This window comes from Vulpes vulpes, chromosome 12, assembly GCF_048418805.1.
Source record: "Vulpes vulpes isolate BD-2025 chromosome 12, VulVul3, whole genome shotgun sequence".
Classification (NCBI taxonomy): Eukaryota; Metazoa; Chordata; class Mammalia; order Carnivora; family Canidae; genus Vulpes; species Vulpes vulpes.
The window spans coordinates 47,861,177-47,875,666 of record NC_132791.1 but is presented as its reverse complement, the minus strand read 5'-3'; the positions used below and the strand labels follow the sequence as shown (position 1 = coordinate 47,875,666).

At 43.0% G+C, this 14,490-nt stretch overlaps 1 protein-coding gene across 10 annotated transcripts in view; it reads right to left on the bottom strand.

Annotated features, from left to right (window-relative positions):
- The window catches only part of SIL1 (SIL1 nucleotide exchange factor), a 288,423-nt gene that overhangs the window by 185,863 nt on the left and 88,070 nt on the right, over nt 1-14,490 (bottom strand). The window lies entirely within an intron of this gene.

Genomic DNA, 14,490 nt, shown 5'->3' with positions numbered 1-14,490 from the left:
GCAAACTCCTTCATCTCCCTGGGAAGGCATATTTTCAAATACTATTTTAACAGCACCTCCTGTTTTCCTGACATTAAAGCCATACCTAACAGCACATACACAAATAAAAACTTCACTTTTTATTGTATCCAGTACTTTGAGGCCTTGTGGTTTCTTTTCTGAGGAAAAACCTGTCATTCATCTCCTTGATTAAAAACTGATTTAATTTGGCTTTCATTAGGTAGGTACAAAGGGAAAAACATACAGATTCACAGAGATAATTCACCCAGCAACAGGACTGTGATGAGCTCTGGCGACTGCACAGTTGGGTCTCAACCCACCTCCAATGAAAGACAATTAAAAAAGCTCACAACGTGGAGCTTAAACTCCAGCCAAAAGGAATTATCTTCCCACAAGCATCTCTACCAGATTTTTGGTTAATATAAAAATTTTCAAAAGGAAAGGAAAGGAAATCCCAAGGATATTTAATATACAACTTAGAATTTCTACATTTTTCAAATTCCCTTATAGGGAGAAAAGGCAAAATAAGTATTTTTCACTCCTACTTTTCAAAACTTATCCCATTATTTGACAATCTCATAAAATTTTCCAATTTGTTGAGTGCACAGAGCAATGTGCAGTGGATGAGGAATTGCAGGCTGCTGTGAAGGGGCTGAGGTGATAGCAGGAACAGCTGCAGAAGCTGTGGGAGCTGCAGTCCTTAACACCATTTGCTCAGCAACAGAGCAGCAGGCTCAGAGCCTGAGATCAAACACCAGGGACGCAGGACTATGGCAGGTAGAACTACCTCTCCACCATACTTCAGGCTCCTGAACTCACAGATTTCAAGCAAATGCGCAGCATTTGCTGCAGTGTCAAAGGATCATGGGGTAAGATGTCAGCAAATTACAAGTTCACACCTTGATTAAATGTGAGATGGATGATTCTCTAGCCAGAGCATGAATATGATCTTACCCACCTGTTTGCAACCATCCAATAGTTTCCCAGGGCCCTGAGGAACAAGACCAAATTCCACATGCAGGTTGTCCACCATCGAGCCAGGATCAACACCACCAGCTTTACCTCTTTCCTCTCCCTGTCTATGGTTGGCTCTATGGAACTTTTTGTCCAGTGCTCTAAGACATCTTGTCCTTTGCACATGACTTATCCTTGTCCTTTTATATGTCATTTCCTCTGCTCTGAATTGTTTCCCTTCCTCTTTATGTGGCAAATTCTTACCATCAAAAAAGGTTTTCTCCTTACTCTGAAAGACACTTCTAGGAGGTTGTCACTGACCCTCTCCACTAGACAGAAGGCATGATGGAAGAGCACCCATACTCACCTGGATCACAGTGCTTATTACACTTTATAATATACTTGTCCTGGGGACGCCTGGGTGGCTCCAAGCGGTTTAGCACCTGCCTTCAGCCCAGAACGTGATCCTGGAGTCCCAGGATCGAGTCCCACGTCGGGCTCCCTGCATGGAGCCTGCTTCTCCCTCTGCCTGTGTCTCTGCCTCTCTCTCTCTCTCATGAATAAATAAATAAAATCTAAATAAATAATAATAATAATAATATACTTGTCCTAAACATCCTAACGACAGGGACCATGTACATAATGCCCAGCTAGCTTGGCACTTGACACAAGAGAAATGTTTAGCAAATTCTTAAAGCATGATTTAGATTCTATGTCAGGCTCACTTCTCAATTCTAGCCTAATTTACCCTCCTACACCCCAGCCAGTTATGTGCTCATTGCCCCTATGCCCCAACCTCAACCTCTCACATTTCAGTTCTTAATGGATGACTCACCCAGGCCTTAACCTAACACATGGTCATCAATCATCTGGGCAGAACATCCCATGTGCTGGACACAGTGTCAAGTAACCCAGATAGAGATGACCAAGCCACTTCTCCCATCTTCTAGGCTTAAGAGAAGGCCTATCAAGAAATAAATGCCACATAGTATGACAAGTATCATAATGCAGAGAAACATGGGGTGGGGGCAATGCAGGGAAGATTTCAGCCATTCTACCCACTGCTCCCTCCCCTCCCCGGATCCCAGACTAACTGCTCTCTAGCTCTCCTCATTCTCACTCTTTCCCTAGATACCTAGCCCAGATCCATATTCCCTAAGCCAGGCTCCCATTCAGCTCCAGATTAATTCAAATCCTTTCTGGCTTCCGTTTTCTCACTTTCTTCAGTTCTTTGCCCAGGCATCTCACATACACATCTCTGCTTTTGCCCTAACCTGAACCAACTTGTTGAAACAACTATTTTTCCATCTCCTCCCTCAACTGTCTTGGGTGATTACTTGACATTTATTAAACATGTGCACTTAACACGAACATACTTAACAGTCCCTGTCTACAATGAAAGGAAAAGGGTACCCACAAGGCTGAAATACAAGAAAAAATTAAATGCAAAATAAAGCATCCTCAACACACTGTTCCTCTTCTACTGCTTCCTCTTGCAGATCCAACTGCTAGAGCATCATGGCCTTCACAAAGATGAACCCAATTGTGTTACACTTCCAGGAGGTTATAGCACAAATCCCAGGCCTGTCCCTTCAGTCTCTCTGCTTGCTAAGGTCACTCTATTTTGCCACACATTCACTTAAATCAACATGCACTGGGAACCCCTGTGAGCCAAAAACCACATTCCTCATAGTGCTGTGCACATGTCCCGTACATAGCATACGCTCAATTAATATATCATTGCATCTCTGAAAAGAGAAGAACCAGGTGAGCCTCTGCTGCCCCTTGCCCAGGAATATACCAATGCAAAAGTTATTCTGCTACACAGCTTTCGGTCAGAGATCCCTGCCCTTCCCTCGCCCCTGCAAAAAAGCCTCTTACTCATTTAAGCCCAGACCAGGGAGACCTTCACCCCGGCTAAGAAGATGCTGACACAGCCCTCCTATCAGTGTGCCAAGAGAGTCAGAGAAACCAATGTTGTAAAACACCCTTTTAATCAAGTGACTTGTCTCCAGTTAGTGTAGATTTAGGGAAAACTTTTCTCAAGAAACCAGTAATAAATGGAGGGGAAGAAAAGAACAAAAATTAACGAACATAGTAATTATCCCCCGAAGTTGCAAATCAGAACAATTCCTCACTTGAAGACAAGTATGAAAAACAAGATTAAAATGCTTCAGGGATGTGTTCGTGAAGCAGCAGGTAATAGAACAGATAAAATGTATTTACAGTACCTCGCTGGGGACATGTACCTTTTGGCTAATAGCGATCAGATACTAAATACCACTGTAAAAATAATATTCTTCCGTGCTTCATTATGGACTTACAATTATCCATGGGAAAGCAGCAATACAGCAAACTATACTGAATGGTAACTGGAATAATTCCAGAGTCCAAGCTTCTACCTAAGTGTCTGGAACAAGTGGGTGTAAGGGCCCGGTTATGTACACCCTTCTATTAGTCTGCTAGGGCTACCATAACAAAACACCATAGACTTATACATGGTAGCTTATACAACAGAAACGTATTCTCTCACAGTTCTAGAGGCTAGAATTAAAAGGTCAAGGTTCTGGCCCATTTGGTTTCTAGTGAGTGTTCTCTTCCTGCCTAGGTCCTCACATAGTCTTTCTTTTCTTCTCTGTACCCATGCACTGAGGAGAAAGAGCTCTCTCTCATGTTTCTTCTTCTAAGGACAACCGTTCTATCAATGGGGATGATGGCCAAAGATCCTAGGGCTGTAAGGGCCATGGTGGGTGTTGGGGGGGGTGAGAGGGGGATTGCACCACGTCAAATAAATTCTTAGGGAAATATTCTTTCTCAGAAAATAGTTAAGTAACAATAATAGTAACATAACAGTAATGAATAACATATATGCATACAAATAATACTAGGTACTAGATGCCAAGTATTTCACATGCAAGATTTCATTTAAGCCTCATGGAAATGAGGTACAGGATATATGATTACCACTTTTTTTTTAAAGATTTTATTTATTTATTCATGAGAGACACACAGAGAGGCAGAGACACAGGAAGAGGGAGAAGCAGGCTCCATGCAGGGAGCCAGATGTGAGACTTGATCCCGGGTCTCCAGGATCACACCCTGGGCTGAAGGTGGCGCCAAACTGCTGAGCCATCTGGGCTGCCCTGATTACCACTTTTTAGAGATAGGACACCAACTTACATTGGTCAAAGTCACTTGCCAAGGTCACCTAGTGTGGCAGGCAGAGACAGCCTTCCAAAGAGATCAAGTCCTAAGGCCTGGAACCTGTAAGTTTTACCTTTTAAGGAAAAAATGGTATTTGCAGATGTGATTAAGTTAAGGATCTTAAACTGATTATCCTGAATTATCAGAAAGGCCCTAAATACAATCACAATGTCCTTATATGACATAGGCCTAGGAAGATTTGACATAGTCACAGAAGAGAAGGTGATGTGAAGACGTAACAAAGATTTGAAGATGCTGAACTTGGAAGTTGAGAGTCATAAGAACACAAACCAAGGAATGCCAGCAGCCACCAGGAGCTGAAGAAGCAAGGAATACGGATCCCTGGGTGGCTTAGCAGTTTAGTGCCTGCCTTTGGCCCAGGGCTTGATCCTGGAGTCCCGGGATCGAGTCCCACGTTGGGCTTCTGGCATGGAGCCTGCTTCTGCCTCCTCCTGTGTCTCTGCCTCTCTCTCTCTCTCTATCATAAATAAATATCTTAAAAAAAAAAAAAAAAAAAAAGCAGCAGCAAGGAACAGACTCTGCCCTAAAGCCTCTGGAAGGAGTGCAGCACTGCCAACACCTTGATTTCAGCCCAGTGATACTGACTAGACTTTTGGCCTCCAGAACCAGGAGAGAATACATCATCTGTGTTCTAAGCCACCAAGTTTGTGTTAGTTTGTTATAGTAGCCACAGGAAACTAACACACCCAGCCAAGAGAGGCAAAGCCAGGTTCCGAACCTGGGACCTGGTGACTCTAGGCCTGCACCCTCAAGCCCCATGCTTTGCTCCTTTTCTGCACACAGCCTCACCAAGCCAGGGCTATGCTCTGTCTGATGGGTGACTCTGCCAAGACTTGAAGGAAAATTAGCACCGACAGCTCCTCTGCTGCAGCGCCCCCAGACAAGTCTCTCCTTCCCCCCACCTCATATCACAGGAAAGGCATAAGAGAGGCCAAACCATTATCTCAGTGTTTTAATTCGCAGGTAAGGAGTGAAACAGCCCATATTCCAACATCCTGATGAGGAGGCACACACACTGCCTAATAAAAGTTTTCATCTAACCTGTTTGCACTTGACTGTTTGGCACAACACCGAGAAGCTCCTAACCTCTGTTGCTCTGCTCCATCCAGCCCACGATTTATTCTAACCACCCACCCCACCCCACCCCCCACACACACATATTTGGGAAGGAGTTATTAGCTCCAAGTAGTTCAGTGTGGTCCCGTCCCCACCCCCACCCCCCCCCCCACCCCGCCCCTTACCACTGATGACTTTCCAGGAACACAGAGAAAAGGACTGAATTATATTGAACTCCTCTTCCTAAGGCTTTGGGGTAAATACGGGGTAAGCAGGCTGGCCCAGAGGTGCCTCAAGTTAACCAACCCTGGCATTAACAACAAGCTAATAAACACATTGTCAGGGCAAAAGCATAGCATCCCAAAATGCACTTTTTGAACCTATTCTGACAAGTATGGTTCAGCTTTAATTATTTATAACACTTCAAAGGGCAGGTGGTAAACACAGCAGTGTGATTTGTAAAGATAATGATGTCTTGGTAATGGTGGACAGTTGTGGCTACTGTGGCTTGTTCAATCTTTGCTGAGGAGCCATGACACAGTTAGGGTTTCTAGGAGAACAATCAACTTGGTGGATTAGAAAATAAGACTTGGAACTTACTAAAATAGTGAAAAAGTAATTCATTCAAGGACACAGAGTTTTCCCACTTTTGTTTTTGCCCCTCTCCCTCAACCCCTTATCTTCTATCAAGATTTTTCAAGCAACGTTTTACCTTCTTTTCTCTTGCCAAGAAGTTTCCATCTGATTTTCCGTCAGTATCTCAAAATAACAATCATAGCTAAGTCAGGGAGTATTTACTCACTATATATTAGGCTCACAACAACCCTATGCGTAGGTACAATCATTATCCCCCTATTACAGATGAGGACACTGTGACTCAGAGGGATTAAATCATTCTTCAAGGTCAGAGAGCTAAGCAGTGGCAGAGCCAGAATTACAAAACACATCTAGCTCCAAAGCCAAGCTCTTAACAACATCACATTCATATGACATCAATTCATCAGATGAATTGGTGGCCTTACTACAAGCACCTAGAGAAGCCCTTACAGAGACAAATCTACGTATTTTTTGCCTAAGCTTTTGAGTGCTCAGAAAGACTGACAAAAATGATCTTAGAATCATCCACAAAATTTCCTTCAATGCTCATTTCTCAGAATCATCTGGAAAATACAGTCAGTCCCAAGGAATCCTTGGGGGAATTCGAATGTATTTGGAAATGAAAGCAAGCTTACCCCCTTCCCCACATGAACTGAAACTCCAAGGTTTAACGTTACCTGAAAGCACCCCACCTCTGCTCTACCTGAGACTCAGCAGGCAGTCACCAACAGCATCCTCATTCCACCACCAGGGGAATAATAGAGAGTACTCACATTTTGGGAAGAAAACCAAAAAACATAATAATGTAAAAAGGGAAGGATTAAGTAAGAAGAACACAAAGCTCCAATTCCTATTTATCATGTATCAGCAGGTTCTGGTTTTTTAAGCTTCTTATTAAAATATTCTGGCTCCAAATTAGTTTTCTTTGCTTAGTCATAATTACTGCTTTAGCTCCCTTCAAATGGGTCCCCAAAGATGCTGAAAAATATAACTGAAAGGTCGACTTGTTCCATGGGAACTGCAGGGAGACTCCCTTACATCTCTCTCTGAAATGCTATTTTTTTACTTTGTAGGATAAAACCCCAGAATTAATCATGCTACAGAGTTCTCGATTTCATTTCCCCTGGCAAAAGGACTCACTGGGGCTAGGCAAGCAGAGGGAAAGAAAGATGGTATCAACATTGAAAAAAGCCCAATTTCCTCAGCTAGCAACACATGCAGGTAACAGGCTCCCAAATTCCTCCCAAATAGCTGGCTGGTACTGACATCAAATTCCAAAGATACCTGTCACTGGAGGTACTCTGCACTGACTGGAGGGTTTGGCAGGAAGCTGGGAAATCAGGTTCAGGAACAGCAAAGAGAGGGAATGGAAAAGAAACATAAACCACAAATTAGGGCTGGAACTCCTGATGCTTCTCCTGCTATGGGCTGGCAAGGAAAGATTGAATTGACTTTCTAGAAAGGTAAGATCATGAAAAGGGATGTTAAAATAAATAGAGAGAAAAGGGAAAAAGACCAGAGAAGAGAATGAGTCTTACTGCACCAGGTTTGCAATTTGTCTGCTTTCAGAGCTGAAGCTCAAGGTAGCAAGTTTTTTAAGGTTTATTTTAAGAGCTTTGAGGCCTTTTGGAGGGGGGAAAAACGCCTCACTAATTTTACTTTTCACAAAGTCTCAAGAGTTTTGGTGTAATGGAAGCCGTTTACATGAAACAGGATGAATTCCTCTTAGAGAAGTGTCCATTCCTCAGAAAATCTATGTGTTCAAATGTGTGCACGTGTGTTTAAGAGAAACATGTGAGAGCTGTTTCCAAAGCAGTCCATTATTTTTTTGTTATTTGAGTACAGCTGACACGTTAATTTCAGGTGTACAATATAGTGATTCAACAAGTGCAGCTACCACCTGTCACCACACAATGCTACTATAGTATCATTGACTATATTCTCCACGCTGTGCCTTCATCATTCCATAGATGAAAGCCTGTATCTCCCATTCCCTTTCACCCATTTTGCCCACTTCCCCCATCCCCTTCCTTCCCTTCCTTCCCTTCCTTCCAGCAACCATCAGTTTGTTTTCTATTTTATAGATCTATAGCAGTCTATTATTCTATTGAATACATAGGTGAAGAATACGGAGGCAGAGCTGCACGCAAGGCCTGATCCTCCAAATCCTTGTGAACACACAAAGTGAGAACACATAGAAGTTCTCACTCAGGGACGCCTGGGTGGCTCAGCGGTTTAGCGCCGCCTTCAGTCCAGGGCGCCTTCAGTCCAGGGCGTAAATCTTGGAGATCTGGGATCAAGTCCCACATCAGGCTCCTTGCGTGGGGCCTGCTTCTCCCTCTGCCTGTGTCTCTGCTTCTCTCTCACTCTCTGTCTCTCATGAATAAATACATTTTAAAAAACTTTTTAAAAAATAAATAAATAAAATTTAAAAAAAATTTTTTAAAGTTGTCAGCATTTAAGAAGCAGGGAAAAAAATCAATGCAAATCAAAATAAAGAGATGCAAGCTTGTCTACTTTTTAACCAAAGGGAAGCTAATTAAGTAATTAACTAAATAGCCTGATGAGGGATCAGAGAAACTTAGGCCATCACCACCCACAAAGGTCAAGAGCACCTTTGATTGGGGACTTGCTGGCTGATCCACCTTTAAATTAAACAGAATTATGAAGGACAGTCAACACAGGGTGTGAGAGTACAAAAGGCATTTTGCCCACCCCAACCAATACTAAGCACCCCAAAAAAGACATGTTCTAGCCTGGCAGGTGGAAGAGATACCTGCATGTTACCTACAACTTTGGCCAGAAGAAAGGTGTGAAAAATTCTAAAAGCAAATGCTCTTCTAAATAAGAACTGCAGAAACACAACCAAGGCAAGGAAACAGAGCACAGGAGAAAAGATTAAAGGAATAGAGATTCTCAATTAGCCCAGAAAGACTGAAGAGGGGAAATGAAAGAATTAAGAAGAGGCTTAATTACTTTTGAGCCCAGAGAAAGTTGGTCAGCAGAGCCACTGTCCTACCACCTTCTGGGTACCAGAATCTTCAAAAACCTACTTGCTGACTTATAACTGAAATTCCTGCTATTATGAGGGGTTGGGAGCTTCACTAAAAGTTGACTTCTAAATAAGTTCAAACATAAATTAAAGATTACCCCAGATGGATAGAGGATGGTTAGTAACTATAGCACATTAAGATACTGACTTTACAGAAGAGTTCAACTATTGATCTTGGGGTCATGAGTCTGAGCACCAGGTTGGATGTACAGATTAATTAAAAATAAATTCTTAAAAAAAAAAAAAAACCCACTGACTTTAAAGTAGTTGCCTGAGTGGAGCGCCTGGGTGGCTCAGGTGTTTAAGCGTTTGCCTTTGGCTAAGGTCATGATCCCAGGATCCAAGGATGGAGCCCTACATTGGGCTCCCTGCTCAGCAGGGAGTCTGCTTCTCCCTCTCCCTCTACTCCTCTCCCCTGCTCCTGTGCTGGCTTTCTCTTTCAAAGAAAGAAGGAAGAAAGAAAATCTTTTAAAGAAATTCTTTTTAAAACTAGTTGCCAGAGTGACCAAATAATCCTGAGTTAATCACAAAGTTAAGACCTTCTTAGAAGGAAAATAATCAAAGGACATAGCTGACAACAAAGCTGTCCAATGTCTTTCCTTTGAGAGTTTATCAACAGGTACAACCCAACGATATTTAAGGCAGGTTAAGATAACCAGGCTTGGAGGCAGCTTTGGTGGGAGAAAGGGAGAAGAGTACCTACAGGGCTACAGTTCTCAATCGACACAAAACCTTTTAAGCAATATAAGTCCATCCCTGTCAGCTCAACTTGCTCCAAACACCTTCTTCTGATCATATCCATGCCTGGGAACTTATGCTTTCAATTCAAGACCAGGTCTTTGAGGACTAGTAACACTTAGGACCCAAACATTTACCAAGGTGGCTGGAGTTCCCCGTCCTCCTGAGCACCACCCCTACAGTTTTCTAGATTCCAGACCCTCTGAAAAGCGAACAGTTAACTAGTCCAGAGTCTTACTCATACCATTCATTACTAAGACCCATGAAAAACTAGGCTACTGCCAGAAAGAAGCACTATCCCCTCTGACCTCTGTCTTACCATTACTCACATTTTGTGAATTTGTTTCTATCTGGCCAGTTTTAATTTGCCAATTCTTGTCTAATGTCCTTGTCTAAGAACGTACTCAACATTGCAAAAAGTGTCGGTAGAAAATCAGAGTAAGATAAAGTTTGCCATGTCCTGGTGAGATTTCATGTTTGTTTTATTCCAAGCAAATGCACTAAAGCTTGCTTCCTGAGAACACCTAAAAATCAATGTATGAAGTCTCACAACCACAAACTCCCCTTTCCAATAACAAAATGCCAAGAAGAAAGAGAGCCACATAAAATGAAACCAGGGAAAATTGCCTCTCCTCCGAAGGTTCCAATTAATGGGGGAAGGGAGAGACATTTAATAAGTAATGTACAAGAAAGTCATCTTAGTTACATTTATGAAACAAAGCAGTAGGAATATGAACACCTATATAACCAGATTCTGAATAACAACAGAATCCATTCTCATATATAAGCTCATTCATTCAAAAAATGTTTGATCCTCTACTATGTGCCAGGCACTGTTCCTAGCCCTGTGAATACAGCTGTGAACATGACACACAAGATCCCTATTCTCATGGAATTTATATTCTGGTGGAAAACAGAGAACCAATAAGAAGCAAACAAACAAGAAAAATACCTGATGTCTATGTTAACAGTGACATAACTAGTTACTTTATAACAGAGGAAAGGCAGGCTCCTTCTCCTAAGTAACATCAGGACTGAGATATGAATGCAAGGAGTCAACCAAGTGAACATAAGGGAAGTGTAATCCAGGGAGAGGGTACAGTTGTAACAAGGGCTCTGCAGAAGGTCACAAGGCAAGGAGCAGAGTTAGGACACACAGTTGCCAAGGCTGGCAGGGATCTGTTCATGAATGGCTTAAAATCAGGGTACAGAGTTGGGACTTTAAGTACACGGCAGCCAGCAAAGGGTGAGAGGCAGGGGAGTGACATACTCCTTAAGTACTTACTGAGGCAAGTTGATAACTGAATCCAAGGTATAGACTGACTTTTCAAAAAATTTATCTGGCCACAGAATTAACAAGAGTTTAATTTCCCAAGAAAAATGCTTAATTGCTTTGTAATCCATCAATGCTATGACAATTATCATTACTTATGAATATGCACTATGTGAAAGCATGTGCATGTTATTTTATTTTGTTATTTTATTTAAACACTCTAAGTAGATATTATTTATCTACATGTTATTTATTTAAATAAATAAGTGTTATTTTATTTAAACACTCTAAGGTAGGGATCCCTGGGTGGCGCAGCGGTTTAGCGCCTGTCTTTGGCCCAGGGCGCAATCCTGGAGACCCGGGATCGAATCCCACGTCGGGCTCCCAGTGCATGGAGCCTGCTTCTCCCTCTGCCTGTGTCTCTGCCTCTTTCTCTCTCTCCCTCTCTCTCTGTGACTATCATAAATAAAAAAAATAATAATAAATAAAAAAAAATAAACACTCTAAGGTAGATACTATCATTTCCATTTTACAGATGAGGACACCAAAGCTCAGAAAGGAAGGGATATAGCTTGTCCAAGGCCACACAGCATGTACATGGAAGAGCCAGCACTAAAACCTAGCTTGGTCTGACTCAAAAGAGCTGGGGTTAGGGCACCTGGGTGGCTCAGCGGTTGAGCATCTGCCTTTGCCTCAGGGTGTGATCCCAGGGTCCTGGGATCGAGTTCAGCACCGGGCTCCCCACAGGGAGCCTGCTTCTCCCTCTACCTGTGTGTGTCTCTCATGAATAAATAAATAAAATCTTTAAAAGAGAGAGAGAGAGAGAGAGAGAGAGAGAGAGATGTAGTTCCCAGCTACTTTGCTCTAATGACTCTATCCTCTTCCCTGACAGGTGGAAGAGAGAATACCACTCAAGCCTTCTGCCTACTGCTTTCTGTTCTAACTGAAGCAGTCACTTACCTTACCCAGTGAGGGACACAGACTGGAAGCCTGACTCCAAATACTCTGCCTTGTAATCTACCCTAACAAGCCAAATCCAGTCTCACTGTTCCATGTCTTTGAGCCAGACTTCCTCAGCACCTATGGTCCCATCTGTGGCTTCTATCTCAGATGGGGCTTGAATTCTTTGAAGACATTATAATCCTTACCATCCAGAGGAACCTACCATGTGCTAGAAACATGCTGCGTATTATCTCATTTCATCCTAACTGCCCCAGGTGGTATACCCTTATTCAGATGAGAAAACGGAGTCCCAGAAGTACCAGGAAAGGTCAAAAAGGTAACAATTAGCAGAAGTGGAATTCCGTTCCCTTCTACAGTATGCAGTATATACAGCTTACTAAATGGTGAGTGAATGAAGGAACATCATGGCAGCCTCCACCACCATGAATGAGGAAGAAAGCATGGGCATAGGACAGGGTCTACACACCCAACTCTAGACACTATGGATAAGCAGATCCTCTTCTCTGGCAATACAGGCTCCAATTCAGAGACTGTTAAAGGCTTTGTCCTTTCTTCCCAATCACTCACCCTCACCCACCACAATCAAAGAAAATGAATCAAATTAACCTTCCCCAACACCTTCACAGAAAACAATCGCATTACAAAGGTCATCTCCCCCAAGACCACTGGGGAGCATTTTATTTCAGTGACTGGGTACTAAACAAACCTTTACAAAAATACAACCCAGCTTATTTTTCATGGTCTCTTTTAGGTCAATTATCTTAGTATTTTACAAAAGAAAATAAATAGCAGCAATTGAATATTTTAAGGAGCAAACCAGAGAATCTAGGAATGCTACTACCAGAAATGGGCACTCATGGGGCAGCAAAAAGAGAATGCTATTTTTTTTTTTTTTTTTTTTGAGAATGCTATTTCAGATGGTACAGTCCAAGCAGGAAACAGCTCTACTCCCCCCAGGAGCAGAGCACCCTCTACCCCCAAGCAGCAAACAAACCAGAATCAGGGCAATAAAAGAGAAGGCCCAGAGGAGAAGACAGCATCACCAAGTGGACACCTAATCTGGAACCCCTTTAGGAGACCCCCTAGATCTCTTTGTTTTGCTGAAGCATTACCACAGAGAACAAGACAAAATGCAGCAAAGATGACAAGACTGAGCACATCAAGGTCAGGACCATATCTTTATACTATCACTGGCATGGGGCCCCTCAAAAAACAGACATGGAAGAAAAAAAAAAGTTACCCAAATAAACCTTAACATCTATCATTACCACTTTTTACTCAGTATTTACCCTATGAACAAACCTAAACACCTTTCATATGTTCTCATTAATACTTCACAATTGGGACTCCTGGGTGGCTCAGCGGTTGGGAGTCTGCTGTCAGCTCAGAGCGTGATCCTGCATGATCCTGGAGTCCTGGGATCGAGTATTATTCTTTTAAAGATTTTTATTTATTTATTCATGAGAGACACAGAGAGAGAGAGAAGGAGAGGCAGAGACACAGGTAGAGGGGGAAGCAGCCTCCATGCAGGGAGCCTGACGTGGGACTCGATCCTGGGTCTCCAGGATCACGCCCTGCACTGAAGGCGGCACTAAACCGCTGAGCCACTGGGGCTGCCCCATAGATGTATTATTATTTCCTAGTTAGAGCTAAGAAAACTATCAATCAGGGAAGCAAAGTAACTCGTCTAAAGTCACAGTTTGCAAGTGGTGAGGCTAGGACTGAAGTATGCCTGAGTTCAAAGGCCATGCTCCTAACCACTGTGCAGCACAGCCTTCCTACTGCATATGTGAAGGAACAGTGGGCAACACTACAGTATCACTGAGGAAGGGCTCTGGCCTATGGTCTGAAACCATCTGCCATGCCTTTAACACTCAATCTGCTAGCATGTGACCCTGACCCAGGCTTCTTTATAATCTAGGTTTCTCCTGGACCTCAGTCTTCCTAGCTACACAGTAGCAAGAGCAACTACGGCCCATTGCCAGCCCTCCAGACATTGGCGGCTGCCAAGAGAAAACACGTACACACCTACATCAACCAGAACTAAATGTTACATAAACCGCAGGTGCTGGCTTTGCTAACTTGGCACATCACATTTCAGGTAGTTGCCCGTGTCAGTGGCTTAAGCAATCCAAAGTGAAAGGGGTTAAAAAAAAAAAAAAAAGTGAAAGGGGTAGCTTTTGCCCAGTAGTGACAGCCAACAGAGGGACAGCAAGACAACGGTTAACAAAGGGCTCTGTAGCTGTCAGATATTAACAAGTGACAGGCCTGGAACCTCCAGGCCTTTTTCTGGCTTGGTGCCAACACCCTCAGCCACCTCTGCTGAGTGGCCAGGTGGCCCTGACAACACATGACTAGCCACACTTGGGTTGGGGGGTCAGTCCCAAAATTACCATTTAGCTTACTAAAGGAAAACAAGTCACCTATCACAGTAATGCTCCTTTTCTGATCTTCATTTTCATCCCCTCATCAAAATCTATCCAGTGTTTTTTTTGTTTTGTTTTGTTTGTTTGTTTTAGCTGGAAACAACATTTTATTGAGCTCTCCTCAGCCATCAAATCTATTCCAGCAGATTTTCTCTTCACCCTGGGGGCCTCCCTGACATGGGGGTGTGGCCAGCACTCCACCCACC